General features: G+C 32.4%; 1 long non-coding RNA gene across 1 annotated transcript; it reads right to left on the reverse strand.

The window, feature by feature from the left end:
* Positions 1-471: 471 nt before the first annotated feature.
* Positions 472-6,950, reverse strand: LOC124358635. Its single transcript, XR_006922052.1, has 2 exons — positions 6,828-6,950; positions 472-1,353 (listed from the first exon to the last, which is right to left on the reverse strand). It is a non-coding gene; the product is annotated as an uncharacterized LOC124358635 (long non-coding RNA).
* Positions 6,951-15,126: the final 8,176 nt, after the last annotated feature.

Raw genomic sequence — 15,126 nt, forward strand, 5'->3', positions numbered from 1 at the left:
AAACTTTACTAGTGAATTTTGAAAACTTTAATGCAGCAAACGCTTTTAAGTATAATAAAAATAAGATATGAGCTGGCAATATTATGTAATATTTTAGTAAAAAATACTTGGTTTTTCTGAGATAATCACAGAATTTTAAATGAGATAGGATAACATTATTAAAAAATTATTATTAAGTTAGTTATTAATTGAGAACTGAATTTTAACGATAGGTAAATCTAGTAATTTTCCTTCTCGTTTGATGTACGCGGTTTGCAGCACCAAACTACACTGCAAATTTTCCACTCGACTAGAAGCGGTGGAACTACCTTTAATGTGACCCGCAGTTTGTGTATTTCCATAGATTTTATTCTTTTTATAATCCAGCATTGCCACACCTACCTTGCCAGAAGCAGCGGACTTTCATTGGAAGTAGATTCCAAACATCAAGTGGCTACGGAAAATAGGAGTATTCAAGTAATTTGATAATACTTTGCAAGAATCGTAAACGTGCAGTTTAATTTCCGTGATATGCACAATTGAACACAATAAGTGACTGAGAATATTATAATCACAGGAATAGGTTTCCCAAAGACTTTAAAAAGAGGAAGATGAGATTTTAAATGTGAGCCTATAGTCAGTTATGAGTGTTTCCTTAGACATTAAGATATAAAGAGTATACACACCTTAAATATATTTATATAACTAAAATAGCCCTAATGGCTCTATCGATACTATAGCCAATTTTAGCGGCATTAACACATTTCTTCAGGTTTGACACTTTTAGGAAAGTATGTCTCTTTTGGGAAGCCACTGTCATGTGCATTCTGGGTATCCAACACTGTCTTTTTACGAAACTGCTATTCATCAGCTGATAATTTACAACTATATTACCCTAAAGTTGTGACATAATATAAGCTCGTAGTGTTACGGAAGATGTAAGAATCGTATATGAGAATATCGTAATAAGAATGCAAGAATCGTCACGGCCCGGCAATATCAACAATTGTGACGGAAATGCTGTGCCCATCAGCTAGTATTTTACATATATATTGATCTGAATTGATGGGAAAATATAAGAGATTAGATTGTTACAGAAGTATAATAGATGAATGTGTCCGTGAACAATTAATGAAATTATTTCACTACAATAATTGAGTACTAAAATAGTTCTAATAAAAGATTAAGTTAAAAATGATATTTCCGCTAAAACTACTCCATTTTCAAAACTAGACAAAGACAGTGACAAAGATCACAGGGGAGGACGTCATATAATGCCGGTCCGAAATAATCAAACCCCTCCTCCATAACGAGGCGAACTCTCGGGAAGTGGAGTCTTTTGCTTTGACGTGTGCCACGCAAGGCGAACTCCTCCTGGAACCAGAATCAGAATCAGAATAATCTTTATTTATAATCTTAGAGATTAAAAATGGAGTCAATTTTACAATTTGTTGTATTTGAAATGACAAATAAAGTAAGAAAATATGAAGGTAATGGTTATATTGTTCTGTGCATGTATTCCTCTAGTGTGTAGAATGGGAATACACAGCCCCATACAGCCTCTCATTCAGGTACACTAGATGTCAGGATATTGTGAACCCTGCAACATTTCAGTGTTCTACACACAGCTTCCATAGGCATCAAATTGGCTGAGAGATAGAGAGTAAATTCTCTGCCAACCAAAAAATATAATTAATTTCATGTATGTTAGGTGTTTTATTGTGAACCTGTAAGTTAAGAGAATTCGTTTCGGTATGTGTAGATTCACATAATATAATTAATTGAAACTATGTCGGCTTAATTATGCACGTATTATGTGTGTTCTCTGTAATAGTAAAATTTGTGCTGGAAACTACAGATTGAGTAGTTCGATAGAAATTAACAAAATAGTGCGTTAACAGTACATTACTCCCTATCAGCACATGTGTATAAGTTGAGCTGTGCGGAAGAGTCTGTAGAACTGTGCCAAAGGGTATGCATGACTCTGACAGTTTTGGCCTGTTCAGAGGAGCCTGCGTGATTTTGGAGGAGTCTGGTGATTTTGGGATGTGCGGAGAGTAGCACAAGATTGATAGTTTTGGGCTGTGTAGAAAATTCTGCACGAGTCTAATAGTTTTGGGCATATGTATGATCTGGTTACGAGTGTGTTGTAAGTGTTAAGTTATAAACTATTTTATACAAAAAATGTGTATTGTAAAGTTTTAATTGTATTTTGAAGTTATTATTATTCACATATTAATAAATACTATTGTGATATAATCCCATGCATTATTGTGAAGTCCTTTAAAATATAACTGTATGCACGTAAACTGTTTGTAGTACTGTAAATATGGTAGAGTGATTGTCAAGTTACAATGAGACAACTCAACAGAACAGACGGAATAATGAAGTGGAGCTTAAGTAAAGACGAATTAGTGGCCTTTGAAAACACGATGGCTAGAGGCTGGAACCGCCATTAGAAGGGATGGACAAAGCATTGTAGCCACAGACCGTAATTGGTTTGATTGAATAACGGAGAGAGTGTGTTCTCTGTATCTCGCTGTAATTACTCCAGTAGCGTTCCAAGTTAGATTAAAATAATGTACAATTGGTATTACAGCTTACTTGATGGAGATTAAAATATCTATTTATATTTTTAGTATCATTACGGAAGTTTGCAATAAAAATCTATTTCTTATTACATTCATAACTTTTAAATTCTTCAATAATAAAAAAAGAGAAAAAATTTCTAACGTTTAAAGTATTAAGTAATATACTCGTGAAAACTGTTGAACAATAACAAGACCTTCAGTGTCAGAAGACCACTTATAAGAATAATCTATTGGATCGTATATCATGAGACCTAATCTTTTGAAAAAACTCACCATTGGAGCACACGGCTCCTGAAAATCTGAGTGTTAACTATATCACTTCAGGAACTGCAACCTCTGGAAATTCTAGGCCCGAGGGTGTGCTTTATTTTTTGGCAATTCCTCCCTTTAGGGGACTACAGTTATTGAAGCTTTTCGCTTCTGGAGAATTGGACTAGAAATATTTCGTTGTTTATAATTTAAGATGCCACCCATATGGGGTTAATCGGCTGAATTTAAATAACAGAAATTAAAGGATTACGTAAATAAATGTCGTATAATTTGCATAAACCTTTGTTTTCTCCATAAGAACTGTTTCTCATAGTACTTTAGTGGTAAACTCTCTCTGATAGGAATGATTTGCTCCATTTGTTTAATAATATTGAAGAAGCCTATTAACATTTTAATAACTAGGCATCTAACTACTACAACTTAAAGCATTAACATATTTAATATCACAAACAAATACTTATTCTCTCCATCTTCCATTCCACATTTTGCATTTAGAAATTCAACGAAAACAGGTGAAATATCTGTAAGTACTTAAAAAACCGAATGGTATTTTATTCTTGTTGTACATACCCAAAAAGAAATATTCCCCCATCTTCAAGGCTTTATTCAACATTTCTGATTAAACGCTATTTAATCCTTCATGTTACTTAACACTAAATAACGTAGTAACTTAGTGGCTGAAATCAGTTCGTTTGCAGAGTTTTGCAAGTATTTTACTCTCATCAAGTACTTATGAACTACATAAAGCATTGCATAAAATTTCAAATTTACTTTTAACAGTACGTATAAATGCAATCACATACAGTTTTCTGTTTATAAAGATTATAATTAGTACGGATGTATAAAATATTAGATCACGCTTTTGTGATGATCATATCAGAGTATCAAGGACTATACTAACAAATAATATTTGAATAAACCAATACAAGAGAGTATCAAAGGACAGACAGCAACCCAAAGTTATCACACAAGGGGACTGACATACATACAGACAGACGGACTGCACTCGATTTTATGACCCCTCGCTCAATAAATAGCATTCTTCTCTGGAACAACAGAAACCCATGTACAAAGTATAAAGTTTCTAGGACATTTCTATAAGAGATATTGCACGGATGGAGGGTTAATGAAACGATTCCAATACAGGCTCTTGATACTTTACAAAAACAGCTGTCGAAATGGTTTTGTTCAGTATCCTCCGTCAAGGTAGGAGGAGAGAATTGAAGTTATTATTACCCTATCATTTTATTGCAGCTATAACGCTACGAAGGTACAAAGTTTTGTAGTATGGATTGGATTGCGATTTCCTTCGATTTAAACCTTGCTCAGGCTGAATACAAAGTTGGTTAGAGTTTATTATTGAAATAAAAGAAAGACTACATGAAAAGTTCGCTATATCAGCGACTGATCCATACTGAACATTAAACTGAATCTACAGAGGAGGAATTGATTTTCGTAAAATAAATTGAATCTTGAAGTAACATCCTTGTAGAGACTTTTGATTTACTGGGTCCAATTGTTTGTCAACTACATGAGATCGGTTGAACTGAAAGGTGAAAATTGTGACCAAGAAGAGTAAAATAAAAAAATATTCTTTTGATTGCTTACGTTTTTACGTTTTTATCCCCATCAGATTTGTGCTTAAACCTTTAAAATTATTATTCGTATTTCGGATTAATATTCCGGACTTAGGAAGGAGCAACAAAATTAATTCTCGATATTAAAACTAAAGAGTGAGAAATAAGTGATTAAAGTATTAAATGGTTTAAATGTTTGGTAGAATTTTAAGTCTCATTGAAGCACCAGATTGAATTCACCTTAATAATTTTTGAGTGAGAAGAGATACTAACATGAACTTTATCACCGTATCTGATGCAATTCAGACCATATTTCTTTTAAACACTTCAAAATAGTAAACTGTTGTTCTTAGTTTCTGTTATTAATACATAGGTTTCAAGAGAGTTATGCTGTCTAAAAATAAAACAAATTTTATGTCACACTAAAAAAGACGAGTAAAATTTTTAAAATCAATTAGAATATGTACTTATTGACGTCAGAAAACTTTTCAATAATACTGTTTATTTAAGATTTTGATAGTAATCTAATATTAAAGATTACAAACTATTATACTGATTGTCAAGAGTAAAAACTAAATTACCATTATATTGTATAATTTCTTATCAACTTAGAAGAAATATTTTCTGCTGAATACTAAAAATGTTTATTTTTTTTAAGAGAAAGCTACCGTAGTACCAGTCTAAGAAAGTGTCGATTCATGTATCTAAGCAATTTTAGGACTGAAAATGGCTCATGAAATCGAAAAAGTGGCCACAAAATGTATCTGTTTAAGTTTGCATGGTAGTAATTTTATAATAAACCATAAATTACGATGTTAATTCAATATCGTATTCTGAAATAAGCTAAATAATAATATAATAATATAAAATAATTATAACTAAATAATATGAAATGATAATAAAGATTATTTTGAAATACAATCACATTATAAAAGATATTTATATTTAAAAGTTACACTATTTTGAGTAATAAAGAGCAAAAATCTTTGATGAAACGTGTATAATCCAATTAACAGAAAGAAATAATACTTTCTTTGAAGGGAATCTCATGAATACACTTTTGTTTCTGATGGTATATTAAACGTGTACAATACTATGTGTATAATAAACGTATCCTGGTATTCCAATATTAGAAATTGTTTTTCAGTGAAATTATTTAAACGATTTGATAAACCAATGTTTAACATTCGCAACAAAAATACGTTAATTATGTTGTAATATTTTATCTTTCTTGATACTTTCAAAGTATTTACTCTATATTTATTTATTAAATTAATTATTTATAATTGAAAATTTAATGGTTCGTATGATTAAAATGTACTTGGAAAAAATATTTAAGAAAGGCGGTTGAAAAAGAGAAAGCTTTGATAAAAATTCAAAGTATAAAAGATCTTAGATTGTTTTATTCCATTAAGTGTAATAATCCTAGACAATGATTTTTCACATTAAAATGGATTTGTTATTCTTTTAATTACTTATAAGCAATGAGCATATTAAAACGAGAGAATTATTATAAACGAATTATATTGTTGTGAAACCCAATTGTGGCCACTGTTTTACATAAAAGAGAATTTAACACATCTAATAAATTATAAATGCTCTGTGCTATCAATATATAGTAAAACATTGTTCGTATATGCCTTAAAATTGTGAGTAAGCTTACTCTTCCAGTGGCTGAAAGTACTCACACGTATATAAATATATATATAACAATTGTATACGTGAGTATAAATATTATTAGATTGACTTTATCCTCGAGTTAAAGGAATTTGCATAACTAGCAGTTACCCGCGACTTTTGAAACGATTTTCTATCGAATAATAGGTATGCCTGTTTAAGTGGCTTAGTAAACACTCCTCAAAATAAGTGATTCACAGGAAGATAATAAAGTCTCCTGATCCACAAAAGGAAAGTTTAAAGAGCTTTTTTGGTGCCCTCAATTAAAATAATGAAAGTAGCAGTTTTGATGTGTACCATATATAAATATAAATACACAGTCCTCAATTCAAAGAGTGAAAGTCGCAGTTTTCACGAATGTCTGTACTCCATAATACTTCAATTAATGGATCCAACTATTTCGGTACGTGAAATATGTTTGGTAGGGGTGGAGAAATACTAAGTCCGTCTGTTAGTAATGTCAGTAAAAGGACTTATGATGCAATATGATTGAGTACTAAAATAATTTTTAATAGGAAGTACAATTGTACGATATATATTCTAGCAATGTTTATGGTTAAGAGGTTCAAAAGTCAAATAACTGTTCCTATTCGAATTCGCGCTTGAACAAGCATATCTCATTCGAATAAAACATGCATTAAAGAAATATAAGTTGCCATGATCAAAGAAATACATAACTTATGCTGTTGCCTCGGTCTGATAAGCCTACATAAGTCGAAGCTTATCTGCTTACCTTGTAATCTTCTTTCTGTCTATGTTATTCCCGGCGTTTGAATTGTTGCCTCGATGAAGTAAATATGAACTGGTACGTATCAACGTCTAACAACCGTCTAAGCACAAGCTAGGAACTGGCCATTGTAATCTACTTTTAGTCTGAACTATTTTCGGTGTTGCGGTAGCGCTTGCGTTGTTGCCCCCACCAAGAAAATGTACAACGTTCTGGAACTCTTCGGTAAAAATACGACTACTTATATTCATTCCGGCATTACATTAGTATTTGCCTGTTTACCACGATCAGGTAAGTTTTTCTGAAACGACTACTTTATTGACAAAGTAATACTTCCAGCAATTGTAATTTACTTTCATTCTAAGGCAAGTCAGGTCAGGTACCGTAATAGCGTTGGAATTGTTCGCCAATTAAGAAAGTATATACATAAGCTGATTTGAAAATATTTAAGCGCAAAAATTGTGCACTCCGGCTATTACTGATCTAAAGTATTTCCGGTGCCAGTAGTTTGTAGAGGACATAATATAATACACTTATGTGTCAAATTTACCTTTCTGGAGTGTGGAGTTGTTGAAGAACACAATATATGTTTCCTCTATGTGAAATTCTGTTTCAGGGTTTTTAAAATTCAAGAAAAATCTTTATTTCATCTTTAGTTAATTTTATGCAAAAGCTGCTCTGACAACCTACCCTGTCAATCTTGAGATCGTCGCATAAGGCGTGATTAGCAACTGTATCGTCTACTTCCACACAACATGGTTGGAGTCCATAATATTTATTACAAATACTGTAGTGGTAGTGATTTCTTGCTTCGCGAACGATTCCAAGCAACTTCCTCCGTTTGGAGGACAGCAACTCATTCACACACTCTGGTGTGTTAGTTGGCAAGTTCAGATGTCTTGTAGAGTGTTCATTTTTGATCTGCGACCTTGAAATCTCTTCCTTAGCATCAATTCTTCTAAAAAATATACAGATAATTTGCTGGAGGTCCGCCACCACTTGATGTCTTCTTGAGCACCTGAAACGCATCAATAATGGGCTCTTCAGTTTTCATTTATGTGCTCCGCCTAAAGTTTTGCTGCTTCTGTCCCATTGTTATTTTGAACAGGGATCCATTTGATTTCAATACAATTTTGTCTTGAATACAGATCACCATCATTAATAAATCTTAGATCAACATTACTTGATTGATTGATTTGTTATTGCTTAATAATTAAATATGGGTCTAAACCCACTTTAATGACTGGAGACAGCCTGGATAAAAATACGACAGCAATATTGTGCTTATTAGATTTATAAAATATTAGGCTGAATTATATAGAATAAATCTTTGAAACTAGGTTAAATTATGTCACACCATGTGTCGCGTTACAGATTTCGCTAAGATTGCATGCAAGATTAAAGTCTACAACTTATTTCATTAGGCTATATGTGATATTATGCGTGTCACATATAAAATTTCAAATGATTCTTATCAGTTTATTTAACCATTTATTTATCCTGCTAGTATCTTATATCTTATTGCTATCAGGGTTGCCAATAATCCCAACCAAATTCCACGGGTATACAGAGAGATGGACATAAATGAAATTTTTCTATGTTCTCAAGAAATAAGATGGTTTAGAAATGTAGGATTACTGAGGGTGGAATGAGCATCATTCCACAAATGGCTTACCCTCTACTTCATTTCTTACTCTCTCGTCTGTTTCTACTTCTATCGCAGAATATAAACAGAATAAAACTGAGAATATGATTATTAACCCAGAATGTTATAAATATTACAAAACACAAATTTCATTGTGTAAGATATCAAATATTTCAGATATAATAGTAAAATCACCTCTCAAATTGGAAATTCCACCTGTAACATATGATCGGAAGACCTGTCAAAACACTTTTATTTACATTTATTAAATTTGTATGTTAGTTTGATTATTTAAAAATATTAACGAAACGGTCAAATACAAAATAGTCGACTAATCGTAAAAAGTAGTAAGGGCTCTGTGTTGTAGTAGCTCACTCCCCCGGCAAGTGAGAGATCCGGGTTCGAGTCCCGGCGGAGCAAGTACTTTTTGTAATTCAATGTTTATTGAAATGTTATATATAATTTTAGAATAAAATAAATCTTAAAAGTAAAAATGTATTTGTTTATTTAATTTTCTAATTTTTGTAGGCTGTATTTTGTATTTGAAATTTATTCATTTAAATATTGTATTTTAATGGATTAATTACAATATTGTGATGGAATTACAAAAAATATATTACTTTTTCATCATATTCATCATACATTACATCCTGTTATTAAGGCCTGTCGTTTGTAGGCTGACATAATTTTTTGTTTAACTGACAGGATTTGTAAACTTTGTTTACTATACTGCTCAACACTCGAAGTGGAACACAAGCAGTTCTTGCGATTCCATTATTCCCTTTCATTTTCTGCTCACGTAATGATGGTTATTTTGCTTCTAGAATATATCATATTGTAGATCAAATGGAAAAAATAAATTTTTTACAAATTTAAACATAATTTATTGAACAACTTTATTGATAGAAAATGTAAAACAAAATAAATTTCACTATTATGAAGAAGGTTAAGCGTTCTTAAAAATCAAATAAAAATTCAAAGAAACCTCTGTTTTTACGCCTTTCTCATCTTCAGTAGTGAGTAGGACCTCCTCTTTTCCTTATTACTTCTTGGCACCTTCTAGGCATGCTGTTTATAAGGTCTTGCACTGCTTTCTGAGGAATGATTTCCCATTCCTCGATGACGACCTGCTGAAGCTCTTCAAATTTATCAGGAGCAACTCCATGAGCCCTGATTTTTCTCTTAAGACGATCCCAAATGTTTTCTACTGGATTCAAGTCTGGTGATTGTGCAGGCCATATCATCCGCGTTATTGTATGATCATTAAACAAATTTTTGACTGCTCTGGAGCGATGAGGACGAGCATTGCCATAAACGTAGGTAAAAGTATCGCCAAATTCTTGAGCTAAAGGCAACTCTACAGGCTCAAGAACCATATTCTAGTACATCTGGCCAGTCATGGCATTGTTACCAAAAACCACGAGCGGAAAAGGTCGAATAAAAGAAATTCCGCCCCACACAGAAATGGACCCACCTCCATAAGCTACTATACCAGCTACATTAGCCTCGTCATAACGCTCACCTGGCCGTCTCCACACTCTATCACGTCCATCTGAACTGTGCAAACGTATCCGGGTTTCATCGGCGAACAGACATTTGTTCCACTCTTCACGATTCCAGTTTACATGGTCATAAGCCCATTCCAGCCGTTTTTGCTTATGATTTCGTGTTAGCTTTGGAAATTTCTTGGGCACCCTGGACCTCAAAATTTGCTCATGAAGTCTCCTACATATGGTTTGTGTTGAAACCAATGTGTGTGTTGCTTGTCTAAGTTCAGCTTGAAGGATTCTGTAATTGTTCGCCTTCTTCGAGCCTGGATTCCTAAAAATCGATCTTGGGCTGCTGTAGTTCGACGGCCACCCCCTCCACCATGCCTGTAAGAAACACTACCAGTTTCCAGACACCTTTGCCTGGCCCGATGTATCACACGAACACTTACATTGAACCGATCTGCAACTGAACGCATAGCTTCACCAATGTTTAGCATCCCCATGGCTTGATTCAGAGATTCGTAGTCCAAACGACTCATTTTAAACAAAACACGGGTCAATACTGGCTGATAGATGTTCGTGAGCAAACAAAATGTTGGGCTGTACAGAAGGAAACTAATCATGCCAACTTCTAATGTTGTTATTATCTTAGATAAGAAGCAGCACCAACTGGTTTAGAGTGCAATTACCTGCATCCAGTGATAAGAAAGGGTCCAAAGGTAAACGTTTCCTAACTTTTCTTGTATTTCCATTCACAAGGTGTTTTGCTACAAGAATTTAACTACCAAGCTAATAAAAGGTTTAATAGATACCAAATAAATAAAATTTTTTGTCGAGTTTACTAGTGTTCCACTTCGAGTGTTGAGCAGTGTATATGATTTCTGTCTGCCTATACGTCTCTATGACAGGGAGCAATAATATCAAAATTTTAAAACGTGAAAGAAGATCAGTGTCATTAATACAGGTAGTAAATTATATTAATTCACGGGATGTGTCAATAATTGCAAGGAAGGTGAACAAAATTGTATTGCTTCATATCGCAATAAAGCGAGTCCATGTCACACTAACCGCCAGGTATAGAGGGACGTGACCTGACTTCGAGATCACTACTTTATTACTCTAAGAACTTCAAGAAAGACTCACAAAAAAGAAAACTAAGACAACCAAACACTTCCTGATAACTATGGTAACATATCTTATGGGGCTCGAATATGCATTGCTGATATTTTCTGTACGTGGTAATATAGAAATATATTACGCTGCTTGTGTAACAAGCTCAATGAAAAGATTGTTCAAACACAATTTACGCATTTTGTAGTTTATGGCTTATCAATTGAAATTTATTTTCTTATTTCTTACAGAGATTATAAATAGTAACAGAATCTACGATGCTTGCATGAAGGTACATTATTCTACAATTTATAACTGTTGAAGTCAGTCAACTTAAAAGTTACTTCATTCTATTGTTGAATCTTTTAAAGGCCGACTGGTTTGGTTTATGTAAAATGTAAACGAGGGACCCACACATGATTATTATTGGAAGAGATGTGAACTAGGGAAATAACAATCCTATCTCCGTAACACCATTTCGTTCAATAGAGAACAATAATGAAAGCAGAATTCACATTGATAATCACGTAGAGAGATAAATTCTTATGTTCGATCTTGAAAATCCACCAATGTGTTCATTGAAAAAAAAACGTATCCAAATAAACTATACATGACATCACAGACAGTCTGATTTAAGGTTTTTCACTACTTTGTCACTATAAGAACTTCAAGAAAGACTTAGAAAAAAAAAACTATTTTTAAGAATAATTGCAAGGAAACAATAGGATAAAAAATTTGTACAAGCGAACAAAACCAATAACAACAGCCAACGACTGTAAATGCAGGAAACACTGTGGATCCTTAGTGTGTATTTATTGTGTAACGTTCGCAATTGGGAACGTTTGTGTGAGCATTTATGTACTGGTCTTATTGTTGGTTTGTGTCAATACTTTGTACGATTTTCACATACGTGTAGGGTATTTCCATTAACTATTATTGGAAATACGAATTTTCAATAATAAGAAGCAAGTTTGTTATTCGCATTAAACGAGCTACACCTAAATCTGTAAGTTAAGGTGTGATGGATCTGTTTGCGTGGTGAATACTCTTATTAGCTGCATTAGTGAGGAACAATAATAACATGTAGTTAGCGAATTTAATAAAACTTTTGCTGCTGTTATTTACGATGGATGATTTGAACAGATAGCAGGATTTTAGCCATATGCCGTAGTTTTAAATTAAAAAACGTGCAACGTGTTATTTGCGATCTTGGATCCTGGGCAGTGACATAATTTGGTTCATTCTCTCCAGTCTGAACTTTGAGCCGTCGTCTACAAGATGGTTACCATTTATTCCCTTGTTTGGCAGTACATTATTGTGTATTAGAGTTATTTACAACTGAAGAAGAGGGTAGATTTACATCCTCAAAATGCAGTGTTATCCTTTTTTTAACACGAGATATAGCAAATATCAGAAATCCTACTATCTTTTTATTTGATATTGTAACTAAAAAGAACACAGATGAATGTGTTTCATTAACATACACGCGAGAATATTAATCCTTACTTTTCATGTATGAATTAATTGTAGGCTAACTCAAAATTTCGAGCAGGAAAGTTTTGTACTGTAACATGGGAGAAAGATTGCTACTTTTAAACCACTAAATACAACTGTTCCAAACTTAATGATACAATTTATAGGAGTATTATAAAAAGCGTTTTTTTATTTTGAAAATACTGTAATACCAACATCTTGGTAAGTACCGTATTCTTAAATATACCTTAGAATCCCAACATTATATTGACTTCGTGTCACTTATTGGGTCATCATTAGGCACTGATAGCACATAAATAGTAATACTTGATGATACTTATCGCAACACAGTCGGGTTGCAAAATCTACAGTCCAAATCATAAAATATTTAAAAGCAATCTGTTCTAGCCCGAACTCTACTAACACTGTCTCAAAATATTTTTAGATACCAGATTCAATACTACGGCGCAGTTGAACATATTATTTTGAAAATAGAATTTTATTTTCATGGTTGACCTGTCACAGTTAATATTTATTTCAAGATCAATTCGTTTTACTTGATCCTAATGAAGATTGTAACCATGTTATAACATTATTCATTAATGGGATTATTTTCGTTGGTATTATTAGATTTCACTTATAAAAACGTATAATTATATTATTCATAAACACTAATGGTATGCCCAAATTATGTAATGCATCACTACTTCACTGAGTATTTACTACTTACTTAGAGCACCATAATCTGAATTTTGTTAAAGCAACTCTAAGGAATAGGAATGGGAATATAAAGCTGTATTAGGGTATGCGACAAAACTCGCCTTAAGAAAATAACCATTACCCACTGCTTCACACAATCCCGTGGGAACGGTGCAAAAACCCACGCGTCTCGCACTCTGCTTTCTTGTTCTTCTCTTTCCGACACAAGCGCTCCTCTTGTCCCTTTGTGCATAATCAAGAAGCAGAACAACATAAATGATTAAAACGTTTTGGATAAAGCTGTAAGAAGAACTGTCTGTAATTTTATCAATATTCAAAATCTTTAAATACTCTTCTTGAATATAATTTATTATGATTAATCTATTATAATTGAGAAAGTAAAGATTGAACACATTTAAAATAAGTCATGTGGCAAGTAGAATTGCCTTTTAACTTTCATCAAGGCGTAGATACAGTGATGGAAATCTCTTAAAAGTGTTACTGAGGGTACGATTAGTAGAATATAAACTTAATAGGGTTAGGATTTGCATTAGGGTAAAAAAGAAGATCCAGTTTCCAATGAGAAATCGCTACTAAATGTTATGTACTCACATTACTTTGAGGTTACAGCATGAATTAGTGTAAAAGTATAATCAGTGTAAACGTGATATAATGCCATTAGCTATGCTAATTAGCATTGAATTTACAAATATATTATTGGAATTATTTCCAGTAACTGCTGTTATAACAGCAGGTAACACATTGAAACTTCAAAATTATGCGTTATTATTAATTTGTCCAAAAAAATAATCAACACCAAAGAGAAGTATTATAATCTAAAACAAATTATGCATTGGTGTGGTATTATATAAGTTAAATTAAATTTATAATTTATACGTTTAGATAGTTTTGTGTACCAATTTTATATTTTTACTGCAGGAACTGTTTTAAAAGCTCCCATTTGTTATTGGGCACCTAATTGTGGTTATTTGTGAAGCAAAGTACTATAAGACACACATAGAGAGTCACCGTGGTCACAGAAATAAATAAATTCTGCGTAAAGATATACAACATTGTCCTTTTTACAAGTATTACATACATAGAAAATTAAATAATTTTAATATAATTTCAAAGGGTAAAAACATTCTAGGTTTTCTTAAATTGTGAATACTAGCTTAACTGTGTATCCACTATACATAGAAAACAGTCTTAGAACCATGGAACCAAATCAAAATTTCCAAATGAATTAAATTTAAGTTGACTTAGTCAACAAAGTGAATTTATAGAATCAAATCATATGTTTACCATTCTACATTATTCATTTTTAATTTTTCATTTTCTGTGTTGATGTTTATGTTTATTTTGTTATTATAGCCCTATTCATGATGTTTAATTTCCTGAAGAAGGTTTAAGCCGAAATATAAAAGTTGATTAATACTTCCCTATTTCTCATTGTATTTATCTTTCTCTTGTCCTTTAACCAAATCTTTTAGTGTATAGGTTACTTCGTTAAAACCGGTAAACCGGTTCTTTATTTGTAAATGCATGTGGTTTATGCCTCATATTACATTGTGTGGACTAACTAAGTACTGGAGACAAAATATAATATTTGTGACGAGAATAATGATATTTTATTTTCGGATTAAAAAAAAATGTAATCACTGAAGTCTATTTATAGCTTTTAAGAAGCTTAACTTTATAATTTTAAGCAATTTATTTGCCCTATTAATATGTGATATCCAAAATGTGTAACTAGAAAGCTAAAAGTGTAGTAAGACGACCAAAAATATACAAAAGGTAGATTGATTTTAAATGTTATTTTATTTGTAACGGTTTCACATTTGGGTGTCTATGACATAATATACATACATTAATACATTAGAGACGG

This window comes from Homalodisca vitripennis, chromosome 3 (genome assembly GCF_021130785.1).
Source record: "Homalodisca vitripennis isolate AUS2020 chromosome 3, UT_GWSS_2.1, whole genome shotgun sequence".
Taxonomy (NCBI): Eukaryota; Metazoa; Arthropoda; class Insecta; order Hemiptera; family Cicadellidae; genus Homalodisca; species Homalodisca vitripennis.